This window comes from Oncorhynchus gorbuscha, unplaced genomic scaffold (genome assembly GCF_021184085.1).
Source record: "Oncorhynchus gorbuscha isolate QuinsamMale2020 ecotype Even-year unplaced genomic scaffold, OgorEven_v1.0 Un_scaffold_7076, whole genome shotgun sequence".
Taxonomy (NCBI): Eukaryota; Metazoa; Chordata; class Actinopteri; order Salmoniformes; family Salmonidae; genus Oncorhynchus; species Oncorhynchus gorbuscha.
The window spans coordinates 1-17,000 of record NW_025750540.1 but is presented as its reverse complement, the minus strand read 5'-3'; the positions used below and the strand labels follow the sequence as shown (position 1 = coordinate 17,000).

At 50.0% G+C, this 17,000-nt stretch overlaps 1 pseudogene; it reads left to right on the top strand.

Moving 5' to 3' along the window:
• Positions 1–407: 407 nt before the first annotated feature.
• LOC124029632 lies at positions 408–16,953 on the top strand (annotated as a pseudogene).
• Positions 16,954–17,000: the final 47 nt, after the last annotated feature.

Sequence of the window (17,000 nt, the reverse complement as noted above, 5' to 3'; positions counted from 1 at the left end):
CACCTCTCTCCTCTCCCCCAGCCTCTCTCTCTCTAACCACCTCTCTCCTCTCCCCCAGCCTCTCTCTCTAACCACCTCTCTCCTCTCCCCCAGCCTCTCTCTCTCTAACATCCTCTCCCCCAGCATGTAAATATCACCCCGGTATGTCTGGCGTCATGCGATATAATATGTCGATATGTAATAAATATGCGATATGTATGCGGTAGCATGTAAATATGCACGGTATGTATGACGTATGTATGTATACCGGTAGCATGTAATATGATAGCATGTAATAATACGGGTAATAATATGCGGTAGCATGTAATATGACTGGCATGTAATAAATGTGCTGATATGTCTGGAAGCGCATCATGTCATGTGATAATATGACGCGTAATCTCTAACCACCTCTCTCCTCTCCCCAGCCTCTCTCTCGTAGTCTGAATGCTGACGTCCCAGAACAGTTGATAACCCCCTGGTCAGTCTGGGTCATATCTCTCTACTGGCTCCAGATCAGTTTGCCTCCCCCCATGAAGGCCATCGTGGACTAAATATCAGATATGCTCATGAACGACAGGGTGGGTTTTGGGAGCGAAGACACACACACACACACACACACACACACACACACACACACACACACACACACACACACACACACACACACACACACACACACACACACTGATCATTAATACACACACACACACACACTGATCATTAATACACACACACACACACACACACACACACACACACTGATCATTAATACACACACACACACACACACACACACACACACACACACACTGATCATTAATACACACACACACACTGATCATTGATACACACACACACACACACACACACACACACACACACACACACACACACACACACACACACACACACACACACACACACACACACACACATTAATACACACACACACACTGATCATTAATACACACACACACACTGATCATTAATACACACACACACACTGATCATTAATACACACACACACACACACACACACACACACACACACACACACACACACACACACACACACACACACACTGATCATTAATACACACACACACACACACTGATCATTAATACACACACACACACACACTGATCATTAATACACGCACTGACACACCTACACACACACCTACACACACACACACCTACACACACACACACACCTACACACATAAATCCATGTATCTACACACCGACGCTAGTGCTTGGGTCACCTAAAGACACAGGGATTGTAGAGAGGGTCACCTAAAGACACAGGGGTTGTAGAGAGTCACCTAAAGACACAGGGGTTGTAGAGAGAGGGTCACTGCTAGCGCTTGGGTCACCTAAAGACACAGGGATTGTAGAGAGGGTCACTGCTAGCGCTTGGGTCACCTAAAGACACAGGGGTTGTAGAGAGGGTCACTGCTAGCGCTTGGGTCACCTAAAGACACAGGGTTGTAGAGAGGGTCACTGTAGATGCGTGGGTATGTAATGTATATATATATATAATAAAGAGGGAATGTGCTGCTCGTGCTTCACCATCTTGTGTCTCCAGTCTGTAGGAAACAAAAATGGGAAGCTGTGGACATCTGACGAAGAAGTTTCTCCTGAGGTGCTGGCTAAGGTAACTACACCCTACATATCTCCTCCTAACTACACTCTCCTGAGGTAACTACACATATCTCCTCCTAACTACACTAGGTAACTACTCCTCCTCCTAACTACACTCTCCTGAGGTAACTACACCCTACATATCAACTACACTCTCCTGAGGTAACTCACCCTACATATCTCCTCCTAACTACACTCTCCTGAGGTAACTACACCCTACATATCTCCTCCTAACTACACTCTCCTGAGGTAACTACACCCTACATATCTCCTCCTAACTACACTCTCCTGAGGTAACTACACTCTACATATCTCCTCCTAACTACACTCTCCTGAGGTAACTACACCCTGCATATCTCCTCCTAACTACACTCTCCTGAGGTAACTACACTCTACATATCTCCTCCTGTACCTCTCCTGAGGTAACACTCCTCCTAACCACACTCTCCTGAGGTAACTACACCCTACATATCTCCTCCTAACTACACTCTCCTGAGGTAACTACACCCTACATATCTCCTCCTAACTACACTCTGAGGTAACTACACCCTACATATCTCCTCCTAACTACACTTCTGAGGTAACTACACCACTATCTCCTCCTAACTACACTCTCTGAGGTCCCCCGCACTCCTCCTCTCGACTCTCTGTCCCTCGCATATCTCCTCCTCTACTCTTCTGTCCTCGCATATTCCCTCCTCTCTCTTCTGTCCCGCTCCTCCTCTCTCTCTGTCCCTCGCTAACTCCACCTCCTGTCCCTCGTAACTCCTCCTCTCTTTCTGTCCCTCGCTAACTCCTCTCTCTGTCCCTCGTAACTCCTCTCCTCTGTCCTTATCTCCCCCTCCCTCCTCCTCCTCTCTCTTTCTGTCCCTCGCACTCCTCCTCTCTCTTTCTGTCCCTCGCTCCTCCTCCTCTCTCTTTCTGTCCCTCGCCTCCTCCTCTCCTTTCTCCTCGATCTCTCCTCTGTCCCTCGCCCTCCCCTCCTCTTTCTGTCCTCGCCCTCCTCCTCGATCTCTCTGTCCTCCTCGCTTCTGTCCCTCCTCCTCCTCTTTCTGTCCCTCGCTCTCCTCCTCCTCTCTCTCTGTCCCCGCCCTCCTCCTCGATCCTCTGTCCCTCGCTTCCTCCTCGATCTCTCTGTCCGCCGCCCCTCCTCTCTCTCTGTCCCTCGCCTCCTCCTCTCTTCTGTCCCTCGCTCTCCTCCTCTCGATCTTTCTGTCCCTCGCTCTCCTCCCCATCTCTGTCCCTCGCTCTCCCTCCTCGATCTCTCTGTCCCTCGCTTCCGCCCCTCTCCCTCCCTGTCTGTCCTCGCTCTCTCCTCTCTTTCTGTCCCTCGCTCTCCTCCTCCCTTTTTCTGACCCTCGCTCTCTGTTCTCGCTGCCTCGCTCTCTGTCCTCGCTCTCTCTGTCCTTGCTCTCGTCTCTCTTTCTGTGCCTTGCTCTTTGTCCCTCGCTTCTCGCTCTCTTTCTGTCCCTCGCTCTCCTCTCTTTCTGTCCCTCGCTCTCCCTCTCTCTTTCTGTCCCTCGCTCTCCTCCTCTCTTTGTCCTTGCTCTCCTCCTCTCTTTCTGTCCCTCGCTCTCCTCCTCTCTCTCTGTCCCTTGCTCTCCTCCTCTCTCTCTGTCCCTTGCTCTCCTCCTCTCTCTGTCCCTTGCTCTCCTCCTCTCTCTGTCCTCGCTCTCCTCCTCTCTCTCTGTCCCTCGCTCTCCTCTCTCTCTGTCCCTCGCTCTCCTCTCTCTCTGTCCCTCGCTTCCTCTCTCTCTGTCCCTCGCTCCTCCTGTCTCTCTCTGTCCCTCGCTCTCCTCTACCTCTCTTTTCTAATACTTTCCCCCCACACAGGTCCCCAGTGGGACTCAAACCTATAACCCTGGCAATTTCAAGCACTGTGCTCTACCAACTGAGTTGCTCTCCTCCCCCTTTCTCTGTCCTCCCTCTCTCCGTCTCTCCTCCCCAGGTGCAGGCCATTAAGCTGTTGGTGCGTTGGCTCCTCGGTATGAAGAACAACCAGTCTAAATCGGCCAACTCCACCCTCCGACTGCTGTCCGCCATGCTGGTCTCGGAGGGAGACCTCACAGAACAGAAAAAGATCAGGTATGTGGAGGTCAGAGGTCAACAACGCTGGTCTGAGAGGGAGACCTCACAGAACAGAAGATCAGGTATGTAGAGGTCAGAGGTCAGGTGTGTCCGAGGTCTCGAGGGAGACCTCACAGAACAGAAGATCAGGTATGTAGAGGTCAGAGGTCAGACTGCTGTCCGCCATGCTGGTCTCGGAGGGAGACCTCACAGAACAGAAGAAGATCAGGTATGTGGAGGTCAGAGGTCAGACTGCTGTCAGCCATGCTGGTCTCAGAGGAGATCAGGTATGTGGAGGTCAGAGGGTCAGACTGCTGTCAGCTGGTCTCAGTCAGGTGTTGAAGGTTAGGGATTAGAGGTCGTTGGTTGAGCGGTCAGGCTAACTGCGTTTTGGGGGGGGGTGTAGGTTACAAAATAGTCATTCATGCTCATGACTCACATCTCTTCCTCCTCTTCCTCCTCTTCCTCCCGCAGTAAGTCAGACATGTCTCGTCTGCGTCTGGCAGCAGGAGGAGCCATCATGAAACTGGCCCAGGAACCGGTTTACCATGACATCATCACACCGGAACAGTTCCAGCTCTGTGGGCTGGTCATCAACGTAAGACTGTCTGTCGGGGTGGGACTTTAGGACACGTTTCTGTCAGGGTGGGACTTTAGGACATGTTTCTCAGACTGTCTGTCAGGGTGGGACTTTAGTGTTTCTGTCAGACTATCTGGGTGGGACTTTAGGACACGTTTCTCTGTCTTTAGGGTGGGGTGGGCTGGTTATCAATGTAAGACTGTCTGTAGCTCAGTTGGTGGGACTTTAGGACACGTTTCTGTCAGGTGGGACTTTAGGACATGTCTCTGTCAGACTGTCTGTCGGGGTGGGACTTTAGGACACGTCTCTGTCAGGGTGGGCTGGTTATCAACGTAAGACTGTCTGTCGGGTGGGACTTTAGGACACGTTTCTGTCAGGGTGGGACTTTAGGACACGTTTCTGTCGGGGTGGGACTTTAGGACACGTTTCTGTCAGGGTGGGACTTTAGGACACGTTTCTGTCAGGGTGGGCTGGTTATCAACGTAAGACTGTCTGTCGGGGTGGGACTTTAGGACACGTTTCTGTCGGGGTGGGACTTTAGGACACGTTTCTGTCGGGGTGGGACTTTAGGACACGTCTCTGTCGGGGTGGGACTTTAGGACACGTTTCTGTCGGGGTGGGACTTTAGGACACGTTTCTGTCAGGGTGGGACTTTAGGACACGTCTCTGTCAGGGTGGGCTGGTTATCAACGTAAGACTGTCTGTCGGGGTGGGACTTTAGGACACGTTTCTGTCAGGGTGGGACTTTAGGACACGTTTCTGTCAGGGTGGGACGTTAGGACACGTTTGTGTCAGGGTGGGACTTTAGGACATGTTTCTGTCAGACTGTCTGTCAGGGTGGGCTGGTTATCAACGTAAGACTGTCTGTCGGGGTGGGACTTTAGGACACGTTTCTGTCAGGGTGGGACTTTAGGACATGTTTCTGTCAGACTGTCTGTCAGGGTGGGACTTTAGGACATGTTTCTGTCAGACTATCTGTCAGGGTGGGACTTTAGGACACGTTTCTGTCAGGGTGGGTCTTTAGGACACGTTTCTGTCAGGGTGGGCTGGTTATCAACGTAAGACTGTCTGTCGGGGTGGGACTTTAGGACACGTTTCTGTCGGGGTGGGACTTTAGGACACGTTTCTGTCGGGGTGGGACTTTAGGACACGTTTCTGTCGGGGTGGGACTTTAGGACACGTTTCTGTCGGGGTGGGACTTTAGGACACGTTCCTGTCGGGGTGGGACTTTAGGACACGTTTCTGTCGGGGTGGGACTTTAGGACACGTTTCTGTCGGGGTGGGACTTTAGGACACATTTCTGTCAGGGTGGGACTTTAGGACACGTTTCTGTCAGGGTGGGACTTTAGGACACGTTTCTGTCAGGGTGGGACTTTAGGACACGTTTCTGTCAGGGTGGGACTTTAGCACACGTTTCTGTCAGACTGTCTGTCAGGGTGGGACTTTAGGACACGTTTCTGTCAGGGTGGGACTTTAGGACACGTTTCTGTCAGACTGTCAGGGTGGGACTTTAAGGACACGTTTCTGTCAGGGTGGAACTTTAGGAAACGTTTCTGTCGGGGTGGGACTTCAAGGGACTTAAAGTGTTCTGTCCTTGTTGTTGAAGTGTTCTGTCCTTGTTGTTGAAGTGTTCTGTCCTTGTTGTTGAAGTGTTCTGTCCTTGTTGTTGAAGTGTTCTGTCCTTGTTGTTGAAGTGTTCTGTCCTTGTTGTTGAAGTGTTCTGTCCTTGTTGTTGAAGTGTTCTGTCCTTGTTGTTGAAGTGTTCTGTCCTTGTTGTTGAAGTGTTCTGTCCTTGTTGAAGTGTTCTGTCCTTGTTGAAGTGTTCTGTCCTTGTTGTTGAAGTGTTCTGTCCTTGTTGTTGAAGTGTTCTGTCCTTGTTGTTGAAGTGTTCTGTCCTTGTTGTTGAAGTGTTCTGTCCTTGTTGTTGAAGTGTTCTGTCCTTGTTGTTGAAGTGTTCTGTCCTTGTTGTTGAAGTGTTCTGTCCTTGTTGTTGAAGTGTTCTGTCCTTGTTGTTGTTGAAGTGTTCTGTCCTTGTTGTTGTTGAAGTGTTCTGTCCTTGTTGTTGATGTGTTCTGTCCTTGAAGTGTTCTGTCCTTGTTGTTGAGTGTTCTGTCCTTGTTGTTGTTGAAGTGTTCTGTCCTTGAAGTGTTCTGCCCTTGTTGTTGTTCTGCCCTTGAAGTGTTCTGCCCTTGAAGTGTTCTGCCCTTGAAGTGTTCTGCCCTTGAAGTGTTCTGCCCTTGTGTTCTGTCCTTGAAGTGTTCTGTCCTTGAAGTGTTCTGTCCTTGTTGTTGTTGAAGTGTTCTGTCCTTGTTGTTGTTGAAGTGTTCTGTCCTTGTTGTTGTTGAAGTGTTCTGTCCTTGTTGTTGTTGTTGATGTGTTCTGTCCTTGAAGTGTTCTGTCCTTGTTGTTGAGTGTTCTGTCCTTGTTGTTGTTGAAGTGTTCTGTCCTTGAAGTGTTCTGTCCTTGAAGTGTTCTGTCCTTGTTGTTGTTGAAGTGTTCTGTCCTTGTTGTTGTTGAAGTGTTCTGTCCTTGTTGTTGTTGAAGTGTTCTGTCCTTGTTGTTGTTGTGTTCTGTCCTTGAAGTGTTCTGTCCTTGTTGTTGAAGTGTTCTGTCCTTGTTGTTGAAGTGTTCTGTCCTTGTTGTTGAAGTGTTCTGTCCTTGTTGTTGTTGACGTGTTCTGTCCTTGTTGTTGTTGACGTGTTCTGTCCTTGTTGTTGTTGTGTTCTGTCCTTGAAGTGTTCTGTCCTTGTTGTTGAAGTGTTCTGTCCTTGTTGTTGAAGTGTTCTGTCCTTGTTGTTGTTGAAGTGTTCTGTCCTTGTTGTTGTTGACGTGTTCTGTCCTTGTTGTTGTTGACGTGTTCTGTCCTTGTTGTTGTTGACGTGTTCTGTCCTTGAAGTGTTCTGTCCTTGTTGTTGGAGTGTTCTGTCCTTGTTGTTGTTGACGTGTTCTGCCCTTGAAGTGTTCTGCCCTTGAAGTGTTCTGTCCTTGAAGTGTTCTGTCCTTGAGTGTTCTGTCCTTGTTGTTGTTGAAGTGTTCTGTCCTTGTTGTTGTTGAAGTGTTCTGTCCTTGTTGTTGTTGAAGTGTTCTGTCCTTGTTGTTGTTGAAGTGTTCTGTCCTTGAAGTGTTCTGTCCTTGTTGTTGAAGTGTTCTGTCCTTGTTGTTGAAGTGTTCTGTCCTTGTTGTTGAAGTGTTCTGTCCTTGTTGTTGAAGTGTTCTGTCCTTGTTGTTGAAGTGTTCTGTCCTTGTTGTTGAAGTGTTCTGTCCTTGTTGTTGAAGTGTTCTGTCCTTGTTGTTGAAGTGTTCTGTCCTTGTTGTTGAAGTGCTCTGTCCTTGTTGTTGTTGAAGTGTTCTGTCCTTGTTGTTGTTGACGTGTTCTGTCCTTGTTGTTGTTGACGTGTTCTGTCCTTGTTGTTGTTGACGTGTTCTGTCCTTGTTGTTGTTGACGTGTTCTGTCCTTGTTGTTGTTGACGTGTTCTGTCCTTGTTGTTGACGTGTTCTGTCCTTGTTGACGTGTTCTGTCCTGTCGTGTTCTGTCCTTGTTGTTGTTGACGTGTTCTGTCCTTGTTGTTGTTGACGTGTTCTGTCCTTGTTGTTGTTGACGTGTTCTGTCCTTGTTGTTGTTGACGTGTTCTGTCCTTGTTGTTGTTGACGTGTTCTGTCCTTGTTGTTGTTGACGTGTTCTGTCCTTGTTGTTGTTGACGTGTTCTGTCCTTGTTGTTGTTGACGTGTTCTGTCCTTGTTGTTGTTGACGTGTTCTGTGGTCTCCTGCAGGATGAGTGTTACCAGGTGCGTCAGATCTTTGCCCAGAAGTTACACCTGGCTCTGGTCAAGCTGCTCCTCCCGTTAGAGTACCTGGCCGTCTTCTCGCTGTGTGCCAAAGACCCGGTCAAGGAGAGGAGGGCCCACGCCAGACAGTGTCTGCTCAAGAACATCAGTATCAGACGGGAATTCATCAACAACAACCCCCTGGCCCACGGTTAGTGAACCGGACCGTAACAATAACCCCCTGACCCACGGTTAGTGAACCGGACCGTAAAACAACAACCCCTGGCCCACGGTTAGTGAACCGGACCGTAACATGACCACAAACCCCCTGGCCCAGGGTTAGTGAACCGGACCGTAACAACAACCCCCTGGCCCACGGTTAGTGAACCGGACCGTAACAACAAACCCCTGGCCCACGGTTAGTGAACCGGACCGTAACATAACAACCCCCTGGCCCACGGTTAGTGAACCGGACCGTAACATAACAACCCCCTGGCCCAGGGTTAGTGAACCGGACCGTAACAACAACCCCCTGGCCCAGGGTTAGTGAACCGGACCGTAACAACAACCCCTGGCCCACGGTTAGTGAACCAGACCGTAACATAACAACCCCGGCCCACGGTTAGTGAACCGACCGTAACATAACAACAACCCTGGCCCACGGTTAGTGAACCGGACCGTAACATAACAACCCCCTGGCCCACGGTTAGTGAGCCGGACCGTAACATAACAACCCCTGGCCCACGGTTAGTGAGCCGGACCGTAACAACAACCCCCTGGCCCACGGTTAGTGAACCAGACCGTAACATAACAACCCCTGGCCCAGGGTTAGTGAACCGGACCGTAACAACAACCCCTGGCCCACGGTTAGTGAACCGGACCGTAACATAACAACCCCCTGGCCCACGGTTAGTGAACCGGACCGTAACAATAACTCCTGGCCCACGGTTAGTGAACCGGACCGTAACAACAACCCCTGGCCCCCCTGGCCCACGGTTAGTGAACCGGACCGTAACAACAACCCCTGGCCCACGGTTAGTGAACCGGACCGTAACAACAACCCCCTGGCCCACGGTTAGTGAACCGGACCGTAACATGAACAACCCCCTGGCCCACGGTTAGTGAACCGGACCGTAACAACAACCCCCTGGCCCACGGTTAGTGAACCGGACCGTAACAACAACCCCTGGCCCACGGTTAGTGAACCGGACGGGGCCCACGGTTAGTGAACCGGACCGTAACAAACAACCCCCTGGCCCAGGGTTAGTGAACCGGACCGTAACAACAACCCCTGGCCCACGGTTAGTGAACCGGACCGTAACATAACAACCCCTGGCCCACGGTTAGTGAACCGGACCGTAACAACAACCCCTGGCCCACGGTTAGTGAACCGGACCGTAACAACAACCCCTGGCCCACGGTTAGTGAACCAGACCGTAACATAACAACCCCCTGGCCCACGGTTAGTGAACCAGACCGTAACATAACAACCCCTGGCCCACGGTTAGTGAACCGGACCGTAACAACAACCCCCTGGCCCACGGTTAGTGAACCGGACCGTAACAACAACCCCTGGCCCACGGTTAGTGAACCGGACCGTAACAACAACCCCTGGCCCACGGTTAGTGAACCGGACCGTAACAACAACCCCTGGCCCACGGTTAGTGAACCGGACCGTAACAACAACCCCTGGCCCACGGTTAGTGAACCGACCGTAACAACAACCCCTGGCCCACGGTTAGTGAACCGGACCGTAACAACAACCCCCTTGGCCCACGGTTAGTGAACCGGACCGTAACAACAACCCCTGGCCCATGGTTAGTGAACCGGACCGTAACATAACCACACCCTGGCCAACGGTTAGTGAACCGGACCGTAACATAACAATCCCCTGGCCCACGGTTAGTGAACCGGACCCGAACAGGACACGACTCAACCCCACTGTTAATACATCAGGACACGACTCAACCCCACGACTCAACCCCACTGTTAATACATCAGGACACGACTCAACCTCACTGTTAATACATCAGGACACGACTCAACCCCACTGTTAATACATCAGGACACGACTCAACCCCACGACTCAACCCCTCTGTTAATACATCAGGACACGACTCAACCCCACGACTCAACCCCACTGTTAATACATCAGGACACGACTCAACCCCACTGTTAATACATCAGGACACGACTCAACCTCACGACTCAACCCCACTGTTAATACATCAGGACACGACTCAACCCCGCTGTTAATACATCAGGAAACGACTCAACCCCACTGTTAATACATCAGGACACGACTCAACCTCACGACTCAACCCCACTGTTAATACATCAGGACACGACTCAACCCCACGACTCAACCCCACTGTTAATACATCAGGACACGACTCAACCTCACGACTCAACCCCACTGTTAATACATCAGGACACGACTCAACCCCGCTGTTAATACATCAGGAAACGACTCAACCCCACTGTTAATACATCAGGACACGACTCAACCCCACAACTCAACCCCACTGTTAATACATCAGGACACGACTTAACCCCACGACTCAACCCCACTGTTAATACATCAGGACACGACTCAACCCCACTGTTAATACATCAGGACACGACTCAACCCCACTGTTAATACATCAGGACACGACTCAACCCCACTGTTAATACATCAGGACACGACTCAACCCCACTGTTAATACATCAGGACACGACTCAACCCCACTGTTAATACAACAGGACACGACTCAACCCCCAACCCCACTGTTAATACATCAGGACACGACTCAACCCCACTGTTAATACAACAGGACACGACTCAACCCCACGACTCAAACCCACTGTTAATACATCAGGACACGACTCAACCCCACTGTTAATACATCAGGACACGACTCAACCCCACTGTTAATACATCAGGACACGACTCAACCCCACTGTTAATACATCAGGACACGACTCAACCCCACTGTTAATACATCAGGACACGACTCAACCCCGCTGTTAATACATCAGGAAACGACTCAACCCCACTGTTAATACATCAGGACACGACAACCCCACTGACTCAACCCCCCCCACTGTTAATACATCAGGACACGACTCAACCCCACTGTTAATACAACAGGACACGACTCAACCCACGACTCAACCCCACTGTTAATACATCAGGACACGACTCAACCTCACTGTTAATACATCAGGACACGACTCAACCCCACTGTTAATACATCAGGACACGACTCAACCCCACTGTTAATACATCAGGACACGACTCAACCCCACGACTCAACCCACTGTTAATACATCAGGACACCACTCACCATCAGGACACGACTCAACCCCACTGTTAATACATCAGGACACGACTCAACCCCACTGTTAATACATCAGGACACGACTCAACCCCACTGTTAATACATCAGGACACGACTCAACCCCACTGTTAATACATCAGGACACGACCAACCCCACTGTTAATACATCAGGACACGACTCAACCCCACTGTTAATACATCAGGACACGACTCAACCCCACTGTTAATACATCAGGACACGACTCAACCCCACTGTTAATACATCAGGACACGACTCAACCCCACTGTTAATACATCAGGACACGACTCAACCCACGACTCAACCCCACTGTTAATACATCAGGACACGACTCAACCCCACTGTTAATACAACAGGACACGACTCAACCCCACGACTCAACCCCACTGTTAATACATCAGGACACGACTCAACCCCACTGTTAATACAACAGGACACGACTCAACCCCACTGTTAATACATCAGGACACGACTCAACCCCACTGTTAATACATCAGGACACGACTCAACCCCACTGTTAATACAACAGGACACGACTCAAACCCACGACTCAACCCCACTGTTAATATATCAGGACACGACTCAACCCCACTGTTAATACAACAGGACACGACTCAACCCCACTGTTAATACATCAGGACACGACTCAACCCCACTGTTAATACATCAGGACACGACTCAACCCCACGACTCAACCTCACTGTTAATACATCAGGACACGACTCAACCTCACTGTTAATACATCAGGACACGACTCAACCCCACTGTTAATACATCAGGACACGACTCAACCTTACTGTTAATACATCAGGACACGACTCAACCCCGACTGTTAATACATCAGGACACGACTCAACCCCACTGTTAATACATCAGGACACGACTCAACCCCACTGTTAATACATCAGGACACGACTCAACCCCACTGTTAATACATCAGGACACGACTCAACCCCACTGTTAATACATCAGGACACGACTCAACCCCACTGTTAATACATCAGGACACGACTCAACCTCACGACTCAACCCCACTGTTAATACATCAGGACACGACTCAACCCCACTCAACCCCCACTGTTAATACATCAGGACACGACTCAACCCCACTGTTAATACATCAGGACACGACTCAACCCCGCTGTTAATACATCAGGACTCAACCCCACTGTTAATACATCAGGACACGACTCAACCCCACTGTTAATACATCAGGACACGACTCAACCCCCACGACTCAACCCCACTGTTAATACATCAGGACACGACTCAACCTCACGACTCAACCCCACTGTTAATACATCAGGACACGACTCAACCCCACTGTTTAATACATCAGGACTCAACGACTCAACCCCCACTGTTAATACATCAGGACACGACTCAACCCCACTGTTAATACATCAGGACACGACTCAACCCCACTGTTAATACATCAGGACACGACTCAACCCCACTGTTAATACATCAGGACACGACTCAACCCCACTGTTAATACATCAACACGACTCAACCCCCACTGTTAATACATCAGGACACGACTCAACCCCACGACTCAACCCCACTGTTAATACATCAGGACACGACTCAACCCCACTGTTAATACAACAGGACCGACTCAACCCCACTGTTAATACATCAGGACACCTCAACCCACTGTTAATACATCAGGACACGACTCAACCCCACTGTTAATACATCAGGACACGACTCAACCCCACTGTTAATACATCAGGACACGACTCAACCCCACTGTTAATACAACAGGACACGACTCAACCCCACTGTTAATATATCAGGACACGACTCAACCCCACTGTTAATACATCAGGACACGACTCAACCCCACTGTTAATACATCAGGACACAACTCAACCCCACTGTTAATACATCAGGACACGACTCAACCCCACGACTCAACCCCACTGTTAATACATCAGGACACGACTCAACCCCACTGTTAATACATCAGGACACGACTCAACCCCACCTCAGGACACGACTAACCCCACTGTTAATACATCAGACACGACTCAACCCCACGACTCAACCCCACTGTTAATACATCAGGACACGACTCAACCCCACTGTTAATACATCAGACACACTCAACCCTGTACTGTTAATACATCAGGACACGACTCAACCCCACTGTTAATACATCAGGACACGACTCAACCCCACGACTCAACCCCACTGTTAATACATCAGGACACGACTCAACCCCACGACTCAACCCCACTGTTAATACATCAGGACACCCACTCAACCATCAGGACACGACTCAACCCCACTGTTAATACATCAGGACACGACTCAACCCAACTGTTAATACATCAGGACACGACTCAACCCCACTGTTAATACAACAGGACACGACTCAACCCTCGACTCAACCCCACTGTTAATATATCAGGACACATCCCCACTGACTACAACAGGACACTGTTAAACTGTTAATACCAGGACACGACTCAACCCCACTGTTAATACATCAGGACACGACTCAACCCCACTGTTAATACATCAGGACACGACTCAACCTCACGACTCAACCCCACTGTTAATACATCAGGACACGACTCAACCCCACGCCGACCTCACTGTTAATACATCAGGACAACTCAACCCCACGACTCAACCCCACTGTTAATACATCAGGACACGACTCAACCCCACTGTTAATACATCAGGACACGACTCAACCCCAACCCCACTGTTACTATCAGGACACCCAACCTTACTGTTAATACATCAGGACACGACTCAACCCCACGACTCAACCCCACTGTTAATACATCAGGACACGACTCAACCCCACTGTTAATACATCAGGACACGACTCAACCCCACTGTTAATACATCAGGACACGACTCAACCCCACTGTTAATACATCAGACTCTCAACCCCACTGTTAATACATCAGGACACACTCAACCCCACTGTTAATTCAGACACGACTCAACAACCCCACTGTTAATACATCAGGACACAACTCAACCTCACGACTCAACCCCACTGTTAATACATCAGGACACGACTCAACCCCACGACTCAACCCCACTGTTAATACATCAGGACACAACTCAACCTCACGACTCAACCCCACTGTTAATACATCAGGACACCTCAACCCCACTGTTAATACATCAGGACACGACTCAACCCCACGACTCAACCCACTGTTAATACAACAGGACACGACTCAACCCCCACGACTCAACCCCACTGTTAATACATCAGGACACGACTCAACCTCAACCCCACTGTTAATACATCAGGACACGACTCAACCTCACTGTTACTCAACAGACACGTTAATACAACCCCACGACTCAACCCCACTGACTCAACACCCACTGTTAATACATCAGGACACCCCACGACTCAACCCCACTGTTAATACATCAGGACACGACTCAACCCACTGTTAATACATCAGGACACGACTCAACCCCACTGTTAATACAACAGGACACGACTCAAACCCACGACTCAACCCCACTGTTAATACTCAGGACACAACTCAACCCACTGTTAATACAACAGACACGACTCAACCCACTGTTAATACATCAGGACACGACCAACCCCACTGTTAATACATCAGGACACGACTCAACCCCACTGTTAATACAACAGGACACGACCAACCCCACTGTTAATACATCAGGACACGACTCAACCCCACTGTTAATACATCAGGACACGACTCAACCCCACGACTCAACCCCACTGTTAATACATCAGGACACGACTCAACCCCACTGTTAATACATCAGGACACGACTCAACCCCACACTCAACCCCACTGTTAATACATCAAGACACGGCTCAACCCCACGACTCAACCCCACTGTTAATACATCAGACACGACTAACCCTACTGTTAATACATCAGGACACGACTCAACCCCACTGTTAATACATCAGGACACGATGACTCAACCCCACTGTTAATACATCATGACATGACTCAACCCCACGACTCAACCCCACTGTTAATACATCAGGACATGACTCAACCCCACGACTCAACCTCACTGTTAATACATCAGGACAGAAATCTACTAAGTCCCTCCTCCCTGTCTGCTCTCCCGCCTCCTTCTCCCTACACCCTCCTCCTCCTTTCCCCTCTCTCCCTCCTCCCCTCCTCTCTCCTTCTCCCTCCTCCCCTCCTTTCTCCTTCTCTCTCCTCCTTTCCTTTCTCCTTCTCTCTCCTCCTCTCTCCCGCTCTCTCCTCCTCCTCTCCCCTCTCCTTCTCCCTCTCCCCTTCTCCTCTCCTCCTCTCCCCCTCTCTCCTTTTCCCTCTCCTTCTCCTCCCCCTCTTCTCTTCTCCCTCTCTCCTCTTCTCTCCCTCCTCTCCTCCTCTCCCCTCCTCCTCCCCTCTCTCCTTCTCCTCCCTCCTCTCCCCCTCCACTCCCCTCCTCTCCTCCTCTCTCCTCCTCTTCTCCTCTCCCCCTCCTCTCCCCTCCTCTCCTCCTCTCTTCTCCTCCCTCCTCTCCCCCCCTCTCCCCCTCCTCTCCTCCTCTCCCTCTATAGATAAGATGATGTCTCTCCTACCAGAGTATGTGGTTCCTTATATGATCCACCTGTTGGCTCATGACCCAGACTTCACCAAGCCACAGGACTTTGAACAGCTCCGAGACCTCAAGGAGTGAGTGTACACACACACACACACCATACACACACACATACACACACCATACACACACACACACGCACACACCATACACACACACACACCATACACACACCATACACACACACACACCATACACACACTCTCCTCTTCATCTCTCCTCAATCAGACAGTACATGGTCTCTCCTCTTCATCTCTCCTCAACCAGACAGTACATGGCCTCTCCTCTTCATCTCTCCTCAATCAGACAGTACATGGCCTCTCCTCTTCATCTCTCCTCAACCAGACAGTACATGGCCTCTCCTCTTCCTCTCTCCTCAACCAGACAGTGCATGGCCTCTACATCTCTCCTCTCTCCTCAACCAGACAGTGCATGGCCTCTTCATCTCTCCTCAATTCATCCATGGCCTCTCCTCTTCATCTCTCCTCAACCAGACAGTACATGGCCTCTCCTCTTCATCCCTCCTAAATCAGACAGTACATGGCCTCTCCTCTTCATCTCTCCTCAACCAGACAGTACATGGCCTCTCCTCTTCATCTCTCCTCAACCAGACAGTACATGGCCTCTCCTCTTCATCTCTCCTCAACCAGACAGTACATGGCCTCTCCTCTTCATCAGACAGTACATGGCCTCTCCTCTTACACACGAACACAGACAGCTTGAGTATTTCTGATGGGTGTGTGTGTGTGTGTGTGTGTGTGTGTGTGTGTGTGTGTGTGTGTGTGTGTGTGTGTGTGTGTGTGTGTGTGTGTGTGTGTGTGTGTGTGTGTGTGTGTGTGTGTGTGTGTGTGTGTAGGTGTCTGTGGTTCATGCTAGAGGTGTTGATGGTGCAGAATGAGAACAACAGTCACGCCTTCCTGAGGAAAATGGTGGAGAACATCAAGCAGACCAAAGACGCACAGTGTCCTGACGACCCGAAGGCTAACGAGGTACACACACACACGCACACACACACACACACACACACAGTGTCCTG